Below are 14,905 nucleotides of genomic sequence, written 5' to 3'. Positions count from 1 at the left end.
CCGCGTAAATTGCAAAACTCGCGTAAATGAAAACCGCGTAAATTTCAAAATTCACGTAAATGAAGACCGTGTAAATTTAAGAATCCTCGTTAATGGGAACCTCGTCAATGGATACCGCGTAAATTAAAAAAATCCGCGTAAATGAAAACCGCGTAAATTTCAAAATCCGCGTAAATGAAAAACGAGTGAATTATAATAATCCGCGTAAAAAACCGCGCAAAAAACCGCGCAAAAAACCGCGTAAAAAACCTGAGTGTAGACAATAGCTCAAAATTTGTTTTCTTCATGGCCAAACAATTTTGATCACCTTTATGCCGCTTGGAAACACTGTGCACCAACTTACTCGAAAAGTTGAAAAAAATCCATTTTGACACATCATCGGACCCTTCTGCGTATTGATATGTCCAACATTATTGATTTTCAACTGCCAACAACTTTCCCTTCAATATAATACAATTTCCCGAAAAGTTGAAAAAATTTCATTTTGACGCATCGTCGGACGCCGCTGTGCATAGAAAATGTTCAAAACTATTGATTTTCAACTGCCAACAACATGTCCTTCAATAGGTATTTATTTCTAAACGAAAGTTAACCACATCAACTTCAACTCCAATTAACGGGAAAGTAACGCAAAATGTATCGCGATAACCGATGAACCGACGATGACGATGAAAACGACAACACAATTATAGACGATGACGAAGGCGACGATACAATATTGTTAACGGAGTTTCCAATGACGATACATTATCGTTAACGAGTAACGCCGATAAATTATCGTGGAAAATGTATCGTATTAACAACCCTGTAAAACGCGCCTCCTAAGGAAATATGATCATAGTTTAGCTATAGAACATTAATTGGGAGAATTTAATAAATATCATTCAACCAACATTTCCACCTGTAATCGCAATCATAACGCTTTGAAAAATGTTCAAAATTTTAATAATTCACAACAACAACGGGACAAAAAGCTCGTTGGACTAACACGTAATTTTGTTTTTTGTCGAGATTTCACAAAAGTGTAGCTTTAAATCGTCTTAGGTTATGCAATTATTAGGTTTTCAAAACAATTGTTCTTTTTTTAGATTAGAAAGATGGGTAGGTAATGTCAACGACATTACCGAAATGAAGTAGCATACATTTAAAGTTGTTAATACGAATGCTGCAATTTTTACTAATTTCTGAAAGGTTTTATTAGAATAAGTTATTTCGGAATTTCCAATGGAAATAGCGAAATAACGGTACAAGTATATACGATTCTCTACTGTTGCCAAATGAATTGTTTCACTCTCATTAAATGCTATTTTCAGGGTTACCATATGAGGATAAATATGTTGGAATATTTTAGGTTTCGATGTACGTGTACCGCTATTTCGGTATTTCCATAACCTATCAGAAGATAGTCAAAATTGTAGCATTCGCATTAACAGCCTAAAGTGTATTCTACTTCACTACGGTTATGTCTCTGACATTACCCACCCCCCCCATCTTTTTTTTTTTCATCCGCTTAAGTTTGCCAAATTTTTGTTGGGTGGGGGTTTGCTGAGGCTCTCGGCTGATGGTAGTTCGGTGAAGCTTTGCTGTGTTTCGATTATCAAATTTCGATGTGTACAGATGAACCTACCCAGAGGCCGTGTGGTATACTGATGGAGTACATAAATAGTACAAATCTCCATATTCTGAATGTGGGAAACCGACCAACTTTTGCGAGGTCTGGGAGGGAGGAGGTGTTAGCCATAACGCTTTACTTGATAGAATTTTGCATGAGCTGGGAAATTGGCAGGTTCCAAATGAAACTGAACCGTCTCTATCCGATCATAAATATATGTTTTTCGATCATTTTGATGTCACCTTCAATTTGGTAACATATCGTAATCCTAAATCTACAATCTGGGACCTTTTTGAAAAACTTGGCAACTCATTTCATAGATATTTTTCAACAATTAGTCAACTTGACGACTTAGATGACGTCGTGGATACGACAAACTCATTCATAGTAGCATCCTACGAAGAAGCTTGTCCACTTCGTACTGTTAAATCGACTAGGGAAACCCCCTTGGTGGAGTACTGAGCTTGAAAGAATGAAAAAGGTTATGAGGAGAACTTGGAACCGGTGTCAGCGTGATGATTCCAGGGCTGCTCGTAGTGCATATGAGAAATGTCTTAGATCTGCAGAGCGGGCTGGCTGGCAAAACCTATGCACTAAAGTCTCTTGTCTGAACGAGGCTAGCAGGATAAATATAATTCTCTCGAAATCGAATGATTTTCAGATGAACTCCTTAAAAACCAGAGATGGTGTTCTTAAAAAGATGTTCTTAATTGTCTCTTCGACACACACTTTCCAGGTTGTATCGATCCGAAATTGAACAATGTTCACAGATCCCATTCTGGCGATTCGGACTCATGGGTGTTAGCACGCACATTGGTTTCCACTGAATCGGTCAAGTGGGCGGTTGACAGCTTTGCTACATACAAATCACCCGGAAAAGATGGAATACTTCCCGTGCTACTGCAAAAGGGCATTGATATTCTTAAACATGTCTTGAAAAAGATTATGCTTTGCAGTCTTGCTACCGGGTATATCCCGAAAGCATGTCGAGAAATAACTGTTAGATTTATTCCCAAAGGGGGAAGCTCAAGCTATGAAGAAGCCAAGAGTTTTAGGCCTATCAGCTAAAGTTCTTTTCTCCTGAAACGGATAATCGATCATCGCACCAGGAACGTTAGTTTAGTTGAATATCCACTGCACAAAATGCAACATGCATATCAGTGTGGGAAATCCACGATCACTCTGCTTCACGATGTTGTTTACAACATTGAGAAAGCCTTCTCGCTCAAGCAATCTAGCTTGGGTGTATTCCTAGATATTGAGCGTGATATTGACAATGTGTCATTCCAGTCTATTGTGGAAGCGACGCGCGGTCATGGGATACCTGCATGTATATCGGGTTGGATAAACGCAATGCTTAGTAACCGCATACTTTGCTCGTCACTGCGACAGGCTGAGATACGGAAGTTGAGTATTTGCGGTTGTCCTCAGGGCTGCGTTCTGTCACCTTTGTTATGGAACTTGGTAGCCGACGGCTTGTTGAAGAAACTCAATGAGCTTGGATTTCCAACCTACGGGTTTGCTGACGATTGCCAAATACTAATGACTGAATTTTGCATCGGAACAATCTTTGACTTAATGCAACAGGCATTAAAAGATGTCGAACAGTGGTGTCGACAAGTTAAATTATCAGTTAACCCAAGCAAAACTTCAATGGTTCTTTTCACGAAGAAGCGAATAACAACCGGGGTTCGTCCTTTGCAATTCTTTGATTCTGAGCTACTGTGTGCAGATCAGGTCAAATACGTTGGAGTTATATTGAATTCCAAACTGAATTGATCTGCTCACATTGAGTTCAGAGTCAAGAAAGCGTGCATGGCCGTGCATGGCGGCAGTGCAGACGAACTTTTGGAAAGATCTGGGGTCTCAAACGTAAATACATCTATTGGATTTACACGACAATTGTACGTCCAATACTGATCATACGTGAAGAGCAGCACGAGGAAGAATACGAGACACTGTGAACAAAGGAATCCCGAGGGCTCTCAAACCGCTAACGGAAACACAAACTATCAGGTGGAAGTTTAAACAACAAGTGCATCTTTATGTAATGTAAAGGGAATAATAATCTAACATGATTGTATTAGTGCATGGTTAAATACGAGGGGTGGCCGGTTGTATGGGCTACACTGTTAATAATACGGATGCCTTGTATGGTGGCAGAGGGAGGGGAGTGGTGATGACAGTCCAGTGAAAGCTAAACCATCTGCAAAGAATGGCGCTCATGGCGTTGACTGGTGCTTTCACCACGACTCCGACTGCTGTTCTTGAGGCACTTCTAAATATCAAACCATTACACATGCACCTCAAACAAGAAGCACTACCATGTGCATACAGACTGCCGGTTACTGGGCTTTGGAACAGTAACCATGTTGATCTGGCTACCAGTCATACACGATTGTGGTTACAAATGGTTACATGGGATGAAGATATTCTTGCTCCTAGCGATATTACACTCACATGTAGTCCTTACAGGACATTCCATGAGTAGATTCCCTCTCGAGAGGAGTGGTTGTCTGGCTATATGGAAAGACAACAACAAACGCAAGTGGTCTATTGCACTGACGGTTCTCTGATGGAGGGAAGTGCTGGTGCTGGTGTCTACTGTCGTGAAATGAGATTGGAACAATCTCACTCACTAGGTAGATACTGTACTGTATTCCAAGCAGAAATCTTTGCGACTATGTGCGGGGTACAATTGGCCCTTCAGCTGAGTTTGTCCGGCAGAGTTATAAATGTCTGCTTCGATAGACAGGCTGCAATCAAGGCCCTTAGCTCAGATAAATCACGGTCTAAGCTAGTGATCGCGTGCCGAACCCAAGTCGAAGAACTAAGCATTGTCAACATTATCTACATAGTCTGGGAGCCCGGACATTCCGGTGTTACTGGAAATGAATGAGCTGACGAATTGGCAGGTTCAGCGATTGACTTCGTTGGCCCTGAGCCCACGCTGCCAATTTCGACAAGTTGAATAAGGGAAAAAATACGGTCCAGGGTTTCGTCCGAGCACCGCAATTATTGGAGAAATCTACAAACGTATCGCCAAACAAAGGCGTTTCTAGAACAACCGTGCACAGTGATTTCGAAAAATCTTCTACATTTTTTGAAGCTCCACTGCGGCATGCTGACCAGCGCTTTAACCGTCCACTGCAAACTCAATTATCACATAGCAACTATTCAGCGCGCTGAGCCTTTTTCATGTGATTTTTGTGAATCCGACTACGGAACCTCATATCATCTGATATACAACTGTCCAGCGGTAGCGCAATTGCGATTTCGAGTTTTCGGCCGTCCTTATATAGACGAAACCATGTTTCGACGACTGAAACTCAGAGACATACTAAAGTTTCTTATCTGGTAAAGCTTTAGGCTTACTCGCAGGCGAGTTGAACTACTTGTGAGTTTAACTTACCTGTTGTTTATTTTTGTTTTTGTGCTGTTATTTTTCCCACCCTTCCAATTCTACTTCCCCACACCTCCTTGTCCTTTCCTTCCGCTCAGGAAATGATGAAAACACACGGCAAGGCACAAATCCCCGACTACATACGGGGAACGTGCCATTTAAGCCAATATATTCTGATTCCTATATCAATGAAGTAAAGTTACAAACTGAAACAACTGATGTCGAGTGAATATGTAAAAAGATTGCATTTATATTATATTTCGGTTTAATATGCATAATGATTTGATAGGTTGCTCTGTTGAATTGAAAATGCCAAAAAGTAGGTTTTCCTATACTAATTTCCATACAAATTTCAAACGCAATGCGCTACCCAGGGTCGAAACCAATCGACCCCAAATTTTGCAGTTACTGGGGACTCCAAATAAATCCAAAAAAGTGCTGTACTGAAAAAAACGATCATTTTGCCCCATCCTAATGGCTACATACCTTTACAAAAATTCATACTTTTCCATTTTTTCCCGCATCTCAACATACATAACCGCTTAAGCAAAATTGAGGTGCTTATCCTAAAAGATGCACGATTCAATCCTAGGAAACTTTCCAGTAGACATCAAAGCATGAAAACATGTGTGAAACTCACTTTTTTCAGTAAGGCCTGTCGAAAGTGCGGAAGCAATGCCAACAGCAACAATCAGTAAAGGAGAAATCTTAAGGACTATGCAAAGTAAATATTAGTTTGCTTTCCCTTTTATTTGTTGCTACGGAAATCTCGAAATTACCGTTAAACGCATCTTAGCCGCTCTGTCAAAAGGGTCTACTGGGCAATTGTATATAAAGAACCCAAGTAGTGGTTAACCCGGTACTTATAAATTATTCATAATAACTCAACATTACCTAGCCACCAAAGTGACATACTTATGATTCTATCATATCTCTTGGATTCTGGATAAAATCTGAATTTTTGAGTCACCAGGATGACTCATGCATCATAATAAAAACAGAAGAGTGGCTTCTCACGGTATGCTTAACTTTCACACCACTCGCCACTACCAGCCCGAGGATCGCCAACCAATTTAAAATTGACTCGTTTTCAATCAATTCCTTCTCCTTTATTTATTCTTTTGGTGATTATGATAAGACCCCACCATTACTGGCATCATTATTACCATCGGCAGCCGACATCACCAGTATTCTTCCAGAGAATTAGATGATATGGCATAAGGTAAAACTATTATTGTGTTACCTCCATGTACATAAATAATTCGATATGCAAAAACTTTTAAGTAACTAAAACAATGGAAAAAGAAACAATAGTTTCTGAAACAATTTAGGAACCAGCACAACATACTAAAGTTGAAGCACATGGTATAGAAAGGCACATCACCCTGTTTTATTGCGCAGCGTGACTCGCCTTTATATGCGTTGGGTTGATAATCTCCGATATTATGTTTATGGCAATCACCTGCGAAAGCAAAAAAATCACCCGCTGGTGTCGAATATCGCTCAATAGCCGATTTGAATATCTTTCCTCTCATATTATATATGCTGTTACCCAGTAAATAATTTGGAAGCTTAGGTTTCTTCTGAATAATGCTATTGATATTCTGATCAGCTAACCGGTGTTTGGTAGTAATAGATCTGAAAATTACACAAATCATATCAAAAGTATCCACTTACAACGGATTATCTTTTGGCACGGGCGTATGCTGAACGACATTTATTTTTGGGGTCGAATATTAATTTAAAAACAGCTGCAATAAAATAATCCGTGATGTCTCCCAAAAACCACGTGTTACACGACAAATTGAAGATTTTTCTTTGAGTATTATCACAGAAAACACATGGTAATGTTCGAGCTAATAGCGTAGCAAAGCATGCAGTGGGGTAGTAGCGAGGGAGTGAGGCTTTGGGGACAACACCCCCCTCCCCCCAATTTTCGGAAAAAAATTAAAAAATTGCATATGTTCAATAAAAATATGCCAAATATTTCAAATGGAATTGTCAAAGTTTTATATGCAAAAGTTATCTTGTGAGAATATTTCCTTGTAATGAAAATTGGCGGCAGACCTCGACACCTACCCGTCGAATCATTGAGGAGGCTAGGTCTACCAACGAGGACTACAACGAGTAATTCGCGGGAAGCGGGGAGCTAAATGGCTCCTGGTATCGTGACAAAACAGGGAGCTTTTTGGTTTACGAAACGGACATCGGTACCGAGAGAAATTCCGCCACATTCTGTAGTCCTTGACTGACGGCGAACATGGACTGAAGCGTGTACGAGAAGTATCGCCATAGCGACCACCAGACGATTCGCTACCGCATCGGCCTATGAAATTCTGCTACAGCACGGCGAAGGACGACCCGCAAGCTAAAGTGGAAGACGAAAGTTTTTAACAAAATCTCTTTGTTGAGTCACAGCGGAATCAAGTACGTTGAAGCGGCTGATCTAACAACAAGGATTGTGGCGCCTTGTGGCGTTACAATGCCGTGCAAACTAGAGCCACGCAGTAGACGGCGTCCAGCTTACTGGTTGAATGAGTATCTCATTACGTTACATGCTGTTTGTCTCAGAGCCAGAAGGCGGGCTCAGCGAGCATGATCGGAGAGTAAGAGAAGAGCGCATGCAAGGTTTTGGGAAGCTAGGACTGCTTTAACATGGATATCAAGCTTAGCGAGCCAGTTTGCCATAAAGATCTGTGCTGCGAAGTAGACGCCAATCCCTGGGGGACGCGCACTGAGTCGTCATGACAACCCTAGCAACAATTTAGGTTTTAAGGTAGTTTTATGGCCACTCATAAAACTTAGATTGCACTTGTAGCGAACTATAAAACTTCAATTGTTACTTGGGAAATGCGTCGGTGCGACTAAAATAAAAAAAAAGCCCTCGGTCCGGAGGGAATACCAAACGTGACGCTGAAAGCTGCGATCCTGGTATATCCGTACATGTTCAGAATGTTACTGCAGAAGTGTTTAGATGATGGCAATTTCTGCGAAATGTGGAAGGTACAGAAGCTGGTGTTGCTATTATAGTCAGAGAAGTCACCGGGCCATCCAGCCTCGTATAAGCCAATGTCCCAGCGCTGCACAGAAGAATGAGCCAGATCCTAAAGAGCTACTTCCAGATGCGATGTCAATGTGGGTGTTACTCAGGGCTCCATTCTCGGTCCACCTCTTTGGAACGGGACGTACGATGAAGTCTTAGCACTGCGACTGCCCGGGAAACTGAAAATCATGCGTTTCGCGGACGACGTGTCACTAACGGTGATGAGCGCTCACCACAAGACGGATGTGTTGTAGATCAGCAACTGCAAAGCGGTTCAGCGGACATAAATCATCGTCGAAAGGAACGTGAATTCATCGAAGCGTGCGCTGAAGCTATTGGGAGTGATAATCGACGACCGGTTTAGCTTTAACAATCACGCTGATTACACCTGCAAAAAGTCGGTTTATTATCTAGTGATTCGTCATCAATACTGCGATATGGGGTTCCAGCCTTGGGTGCGGCGCTGACAACTAAGCGAAACCTCGAAAAACTGAACATGATGTTCCGGTTGTTGGTCGAGCGAGTTTCGATTACGTACAGCATAATATCTTCAGAGGCAGTATGAGTTATCGCCGAGATGGTCCCCGTCTGCATCACCCTGGCAGAGGATATCAAGTGCAACAATCAATGAAACGCCAAAAACGCGAGAAAGATGATAAGAATTGATTCGATGGTGACGTGGTAACATGAATGGGCAATACGGAGAAAGGAAAGTGGACCTACCAGCTCATCTTAAACCTGTTAACGTGGGTCAATAGAAAGCACGGTGAGATGACCTTCCACCTGAAGCAGCTTCTGACCGGCCACGGCTGCTTCAGAAAGTATCTTCATCGGTTCGGGTACTCAACGTCACCACTGTGCCCGAAGTGTGAGAACGTCGAATAAATACCGGAGCATGTTGTCTTCGAATGTCCGAGGTTTGAAGCGACGTGCTGGGAGCTACTTAAAATGGGAAAACCGGACATCGATCCGGATGATGTAGCCTACAGAATGACAAGCGACGTAAAGACGTGGAATGTAGTCAAAAGAGTTATGATCATGATCGCCTTACAGTGGAAACGGCGTGATGAACATCGAGCAACAATTTCGGGAGAGCAATCACCACCAGGGAACTCTTCGCAAGAATAAACTAGATCCACCGCCGAGGACTAGTCGAGTAGACTGCAACAGAGCACCGAGTATGGGTCGTCAGACCGACCACGACACACCCACCAAGGGTTATTCCGATAGAAATATAGCGAAAACCAAAGAACAATCGGTATTGGTAGAACTTCTTTCTCCAGGGAACTCTCCGTCAGCGTAAGCTAGATTCACCGCTGGGGACTAGACTGAGTAGACCGTGGCAAGACACCACCAGTCACGGGTCATCGTGGTGACGGTCAACCGAACGCTCTGCTTCACCGAAATCGTCGAACTAACCTCGGCATCTAGCTGATTGGCTTCGGGAGAATTTCTCTCGCCGGGGAACTATCTGTTGGAGTAGGTCAGGTCCATCGTCGGGGATTAGACCGAGTAGTTCGTGAACAAATCGAGGAGCTGAATGACTCATCGAGGAAGTAGTGCTAAATGGTACAAGAAGCGAACTAAAGGGCTTAAAGGAGTTGCGGAACCAATTGGCACCGGACACGGCGCCAAAGGTTTCGAGAAGTTGTGACACTGAAACCAAAGAAGAATTAGTATCGGGTGAATTTCTTTCGCCGGGTAATTCTCCGTCAGCGTACAGTCAGATTCACCGCCGGGAAGGGACCACAACGAGACACCACCAGTCGCATTGTATACAACTTTGTAGAAAACAACAACTCGATCTTAAATCGCCAGAGACAGGTATTAAAATTTTATTAACGTTTCTAGAATCGCACGGGGCCTACTGGTTAAGAAGTCTATTTCCAAAAACATTTTTCTTTGTAAAACAATGACTAGTCGTATTTTAACAGTGTGTGCAGAAGAACTTGAGTGCCAATAAAGTTCAACCTTCAAGCGAAAAAACATAGTTTTAGCTTCCACCGGTTTATGCGCACCAATCCTATTATATGAACAAGGAGATATAGAGAAAAGTAGATAAAATTAGAACTAAATTAGTACTCTTTCCAAAGATTCACATAATTTAAGAAAAAGGTGTCAAAGCATACTGTCGTTATTTTCTTTGAGAAAAAATACACTGAACAGAAATCGCAATAGTAAATAAGAAATAAAGGTTTTGTCTGTTGTACGAAGAAAGCGATCTCAATATAAATTTAGATATAGAAAGTATCACCTTTACCCGAAAGACGTGTTGCCTTTGCTGTATCCAGATTCTGAACTGAACTGGCAACTCTGTCTTTTTATTTAATATGTGGTCTTTGCTACTATTTCATATTATGAGGGAAATCTTCAATAAACAGACACATTATTTTGAGAATTTACTGAATGTATAGTCCAGCCTCATATTTTCTTGTGCGTTTTCTGTTGTGATCTATGTTCAGCGAGTAACGACTCCGGATTTTATTTTTAAAGGAAATAATGAATCTTGGTTTTGTTCCTTTTTCCTAAGGTTATGTAATGTTATGTTCGATTTGGAAATAAAACACAATTTGAGGGCAAGCAAAACTCTGCATCTATAAATTCTGATGAAATGAAATTACCCAAAAAGATACCATGCATTGATCCAAAACTCAAAGAGCTTTTTTCTCTTTCAATCATCTTTTTTTAATGTTGATAAGGACAAACAGCATTCTCAATCGAAAATTGCAATGAAATCCGTCATTTATTACTATGACTCAAACTGTCTACTTTAGTTTATTCAAATATAAAGTTTTGAATTTAAGCCTATTGTATTTTACCAGGTAGGATAGGATCAGGAACAAGGGTCATTCTAGATTAGCTATCTCCTAGAACGAGAAAAGAAAAAAGACGCGAATACATGATAAAATCCGTTACTACATTAATCCACATCTTGAAAAAGTAAGAATATCGAATAAAGTTGGTCAACACCTTTGCACACCTCCTTGTTCATAAAATGTCATTGGCGCCCAAGAACAGCAGGAATCTGAAGATTAATATTTTCTACTGAGAGTGGGGCTTTGTAAACATTGAAATTTATCTTAATATACTGTTCATCTACACCCAACAATTTTTTGTAAGTCCTTGTTAAACGACTTCTTAATCAATAGGCCCTGCGCACATCTAAAAACTATCCTGAAAAAATAAATAAATAAAACTAATAAAATTTAATAACTTTCTCGGGTGATTTTTCATCGATTTGTAGCTTTCTACGAAGTTGTATATTGTTCATCAGACTCTCACTTTTAGTATTTTTTAATGTTTCCAATTAGTGTCAAAAATGCGAATTAGCTTCATTAAAAAACTAATGTTTTCAAATAAAAAAATTTAAAATAAAAACCGATTATTTTGTTCTTGGTTTCAAATGAAAGGGAAAAGTCCATTCTTTCATATCCTGAAGTTTTACAAATGCCGAATTTCTTTGAATAAAGTTGTTCGACAAAGACATCGCGAAGTATCCTTACTGTGCAGAGAGTCTGCATGATATGATGGCCCACAAGAGGGAACATCTCTTAAGGCTCCTAGAAGTTATAGGAAGTTCCTCTCCTAAACTACACACTTAGAAATATTTGCAGTATTCGGTAATTTTTTACCGAACTTTCAACAGCTGAACGTTCGGTAACCAGTTCGGTAATTGAACAAGTTACAGAACGTTCGGTAATAATTTTTTTCTGATCTGTCAAAAATTACAGAATAGTTCGGTAATTTTAATACAAATGTTACCGGACGTTTTCAGTACATTCATTTTTTAATTAATTATATAAAAATATTTCGGATTTATATATAAAAATAACAAATGGATAAATTTAATACTTTTATTGTGCTTCTAATCTTTGGCACTTTCATTGCATTTAAAAAGCAGCGCAGCTATCCGGTAGTGAAAACATGTAGGGGAGAGAGGGTAACAGTGGATCAGCAGGAACTATGAAACATTCGCAATAAAATCACAATGCATGATCGGAATCGTCTAATTCCCTCATATTTCACAATTTCTAATTCTTTACACGTGTTGCTATATTTTGGAAGAGATCTGATAACTCTATCTCTTTTAATGGATATTTGTTTGTTTTGTGATAGCCAGAGTAAATATGCAATGATAAACATTATTCCATCTTTATGAATTACCATTCATTGAATAAATGTTTAGTCTATTGCTATTTATAGCAAATTTTAAGCTCAACATTTGCCGCGAACAAAGTTTTTTGGTAACTACTCATGGTTCTGTGTGATTTCACAATTTTCATGAATAGACCCATTGGGTAACTGTGAAACGATGGCGTATGGGGAACAGTGATTTTTGTATGTTTTTGTGGTCTTTCTCAAAATGTCAATGGGTTCCGATTTTCCACAGTAAATACTACTCATATAGTACAAAATTAGTAAATTTGGCCAAATTTTGTAGAAATTGTATCTTATTTCAGGATTGCAGCTAATATGCATATGGTGGTTCGATGTTATGCGATGATATAGTGGATTCTTTCGTAAACAAACGATTTTCGCCTCAATATAATTTTAATTCAAAGCGTTAGGATTATTCTTCGTCAAAACAAAAGAATAAAATTTATAAGTAGTATATTTCACTATAGACGACATCGTGTTTCATAGTTCCTACCCATGGGGCACACTGATACATTTTACCACCAACTGTTTATTATCCAAAAAATGTTATTTCCCGTGAATTTTACCAGCTGGAAAAAATATATGTGTTAGTTAACAACATAGTGGCACTATGTATCACTTTTGATTACACAAATAACATATATTATCATCAAAATTAAATTGTATAAAAAATATGTTTCATTGTTACCCTCTCTCCCCTAACCTGAAAGTTTTTTTTAGCTGCGGGCAATAAAGATCTACGTGCCGCAAAGTATCGTGATGTCAGCGGGGACAGATGTATTGGCCACTAGAGATGACTTTCCGCTGCATTGCATTCAGCCAAATAAATGCTTACCGAAAATTTCCTTCAATAACCACCTTTCACTCGCGAACACGACTACTAAATATTAAACTAAACAATTGCTAACGTTAGCGTTAACGCTCTGCAGAACACTTTCAAAATTGCAAATGACTACGGTTTGACAGTTAATTTTCATGGATAATCGAATTTGCCGAAATTTTGCAATGAACAGTAACAGTAGTTTTAACATTCATCCGGTATTTTTTACCGGTTACTGTAATAATGCGATATTACTGTACGAATTGTACTTTTAATTACAGATTTTGGTAAAACCATTTGTATACAACAGACTGTTCGGTAAAGTTTGACATATATTCTGTCAAATAAACCATGTTTACCGAAAAATCAGTTATCTTTCGGACTTTACCGAAATATCCGTCGAAAAAATTACCGAACAGAGAAATCCAATTTGAGTGTGTACCTTGTAAAGGCCAGAAGTGCTGCAACTAAACCTAACCAAGTAGCTCCTGGTTCCGGAGGATTACGCTCAGATAAGGAGTTCCCAGCACTTCCCGGAACATCAAAAACCCCAAGTGTTCCTTTGTTTCAGTTCGAGAATGATCGCAGCAATGTAATGATCAAACTCTCGGACATAGTGATATGAATACAAAAACCTTTCAATACTACTGATCCTAGTAAAAGCTTAATGCTAACTTCTGCCCACTGTAAGAACATTTTTGAAGCAGTTGACTGCTAAATGGGGGGCAACGGTTGTATCCTTCGATGGCAAACGGATTTGATTACTCTTCTTCAGTGGTTCAGAAGTATCATCCCAAAAATCGATTCCGTCAAAATTTTAATAAATAGTTTCAGTTGCGATGCATTTGCATTATGTACAACTTGGTTAACTTGCGATATAGATCTGAACGTCCACGATTGAAATATTATTCGCCTAGATCCAAATACCCCCTATGGAGGAGTGCTTTTGGAGATCAAAAAGTGCTATTCCTTCAACAGAATTAACCAGGAAAACTGGTAATTCACGATCTTTGTGATAACATAAATTTGACAATTTTGATCACGGGTATTACTCGTCCGAGCGCCTTGGACTTGTCATTTTGCTACTATAATCCCTAATCCCCACGGTAGTGACCGTCGGCCGATCGCAGTCTCAATCAACAACGGCTCAAGGCCATTGGAATAAATCAATATGACCTATGACCTCACACGAAATATCGATTGGAAGAACTATTGTAAACGCATCTGAGGATCCGGCAACCCTGATCACCGATAACAATCAGCTCGCCAATCTATAGGGTAGGAACTTGAGCAAACGTCAAACGGAGCAAGTGATACGACAGAAACGTGCTAACCATTTTGCTGCTAAAACCATTATATTCTGTAAAACATAACTTTAAAATATCTAAACTTAAACTAATTTGGTTTCTTTATCACAGATAATTTTCTTAGCTAAAATTTAGAACACCTCATTTAATAGACCGTAGGAACAGTGAGGCCACTGAAAAGTATGTAAAATTTAATTTAATTACTACTAATATGAAAACTTATACCTATACTTTTCTAGTTTTGAAGCTAATAAATATACGGCTATCAAAAATCGGTGCTACGCTTCTTACTGGTCTACAACAAATAATAAATCTTCAAAATTTTCATGATGCCGATGGCTCGTACACCACCGCCGAACCCTAACCTCAATGTCGAGTCGAGTAGTTGTGTTGCTTGCAACAAACCTGATTCAGCGGACAATTTCGTTCAATGCGATGCATGTGATTCGTGGTGGCATTTCTCCTGCGCGGGGGTTACAGATTCAATAAGCGAACGAGCGTGGACATGTTCAAAATGTGTCACAGCTAACTACCAAAAGAGCTGTGTCTCTTCTCGTGTGTC

At 39.7% G+C, this 14,905-nt stretch overlaps 1 protein-coding gene across 1 annotated transcript in view; it reads right to left on the bottom strand.

Annotated features, from left to right (window-relative positions):
• Window positions 1-14,905, bottom strand: part of LOC131676155 (scoloptoxin SSD558) — a 431,501-nt gene that overhangs the window by 100,827 nt on the left and 315,769 nt on the right. The window lies entirely within an intron of this gene.

The sequence above is a fragment of the Topomyia yanbarensis genome, chromosome 1 (genome assembly GCF_030247195.1).
Source record: "Topomyia yanbarensis strain Yona2022 chromosome 1, ASM3024719v1, whole genome shotgun sequence".
NCBI classification, from domain to species: Eukaryota; Metazoa; Arthropoda; class Insecta; order Diptera; family Culicidae; genus Topomyia; species Topomyia yanbarensis.
Note: the sequence above shows the minus strand (reverse complement) of the source record. Positions and strands in the feature narration are given on the sequence as shown.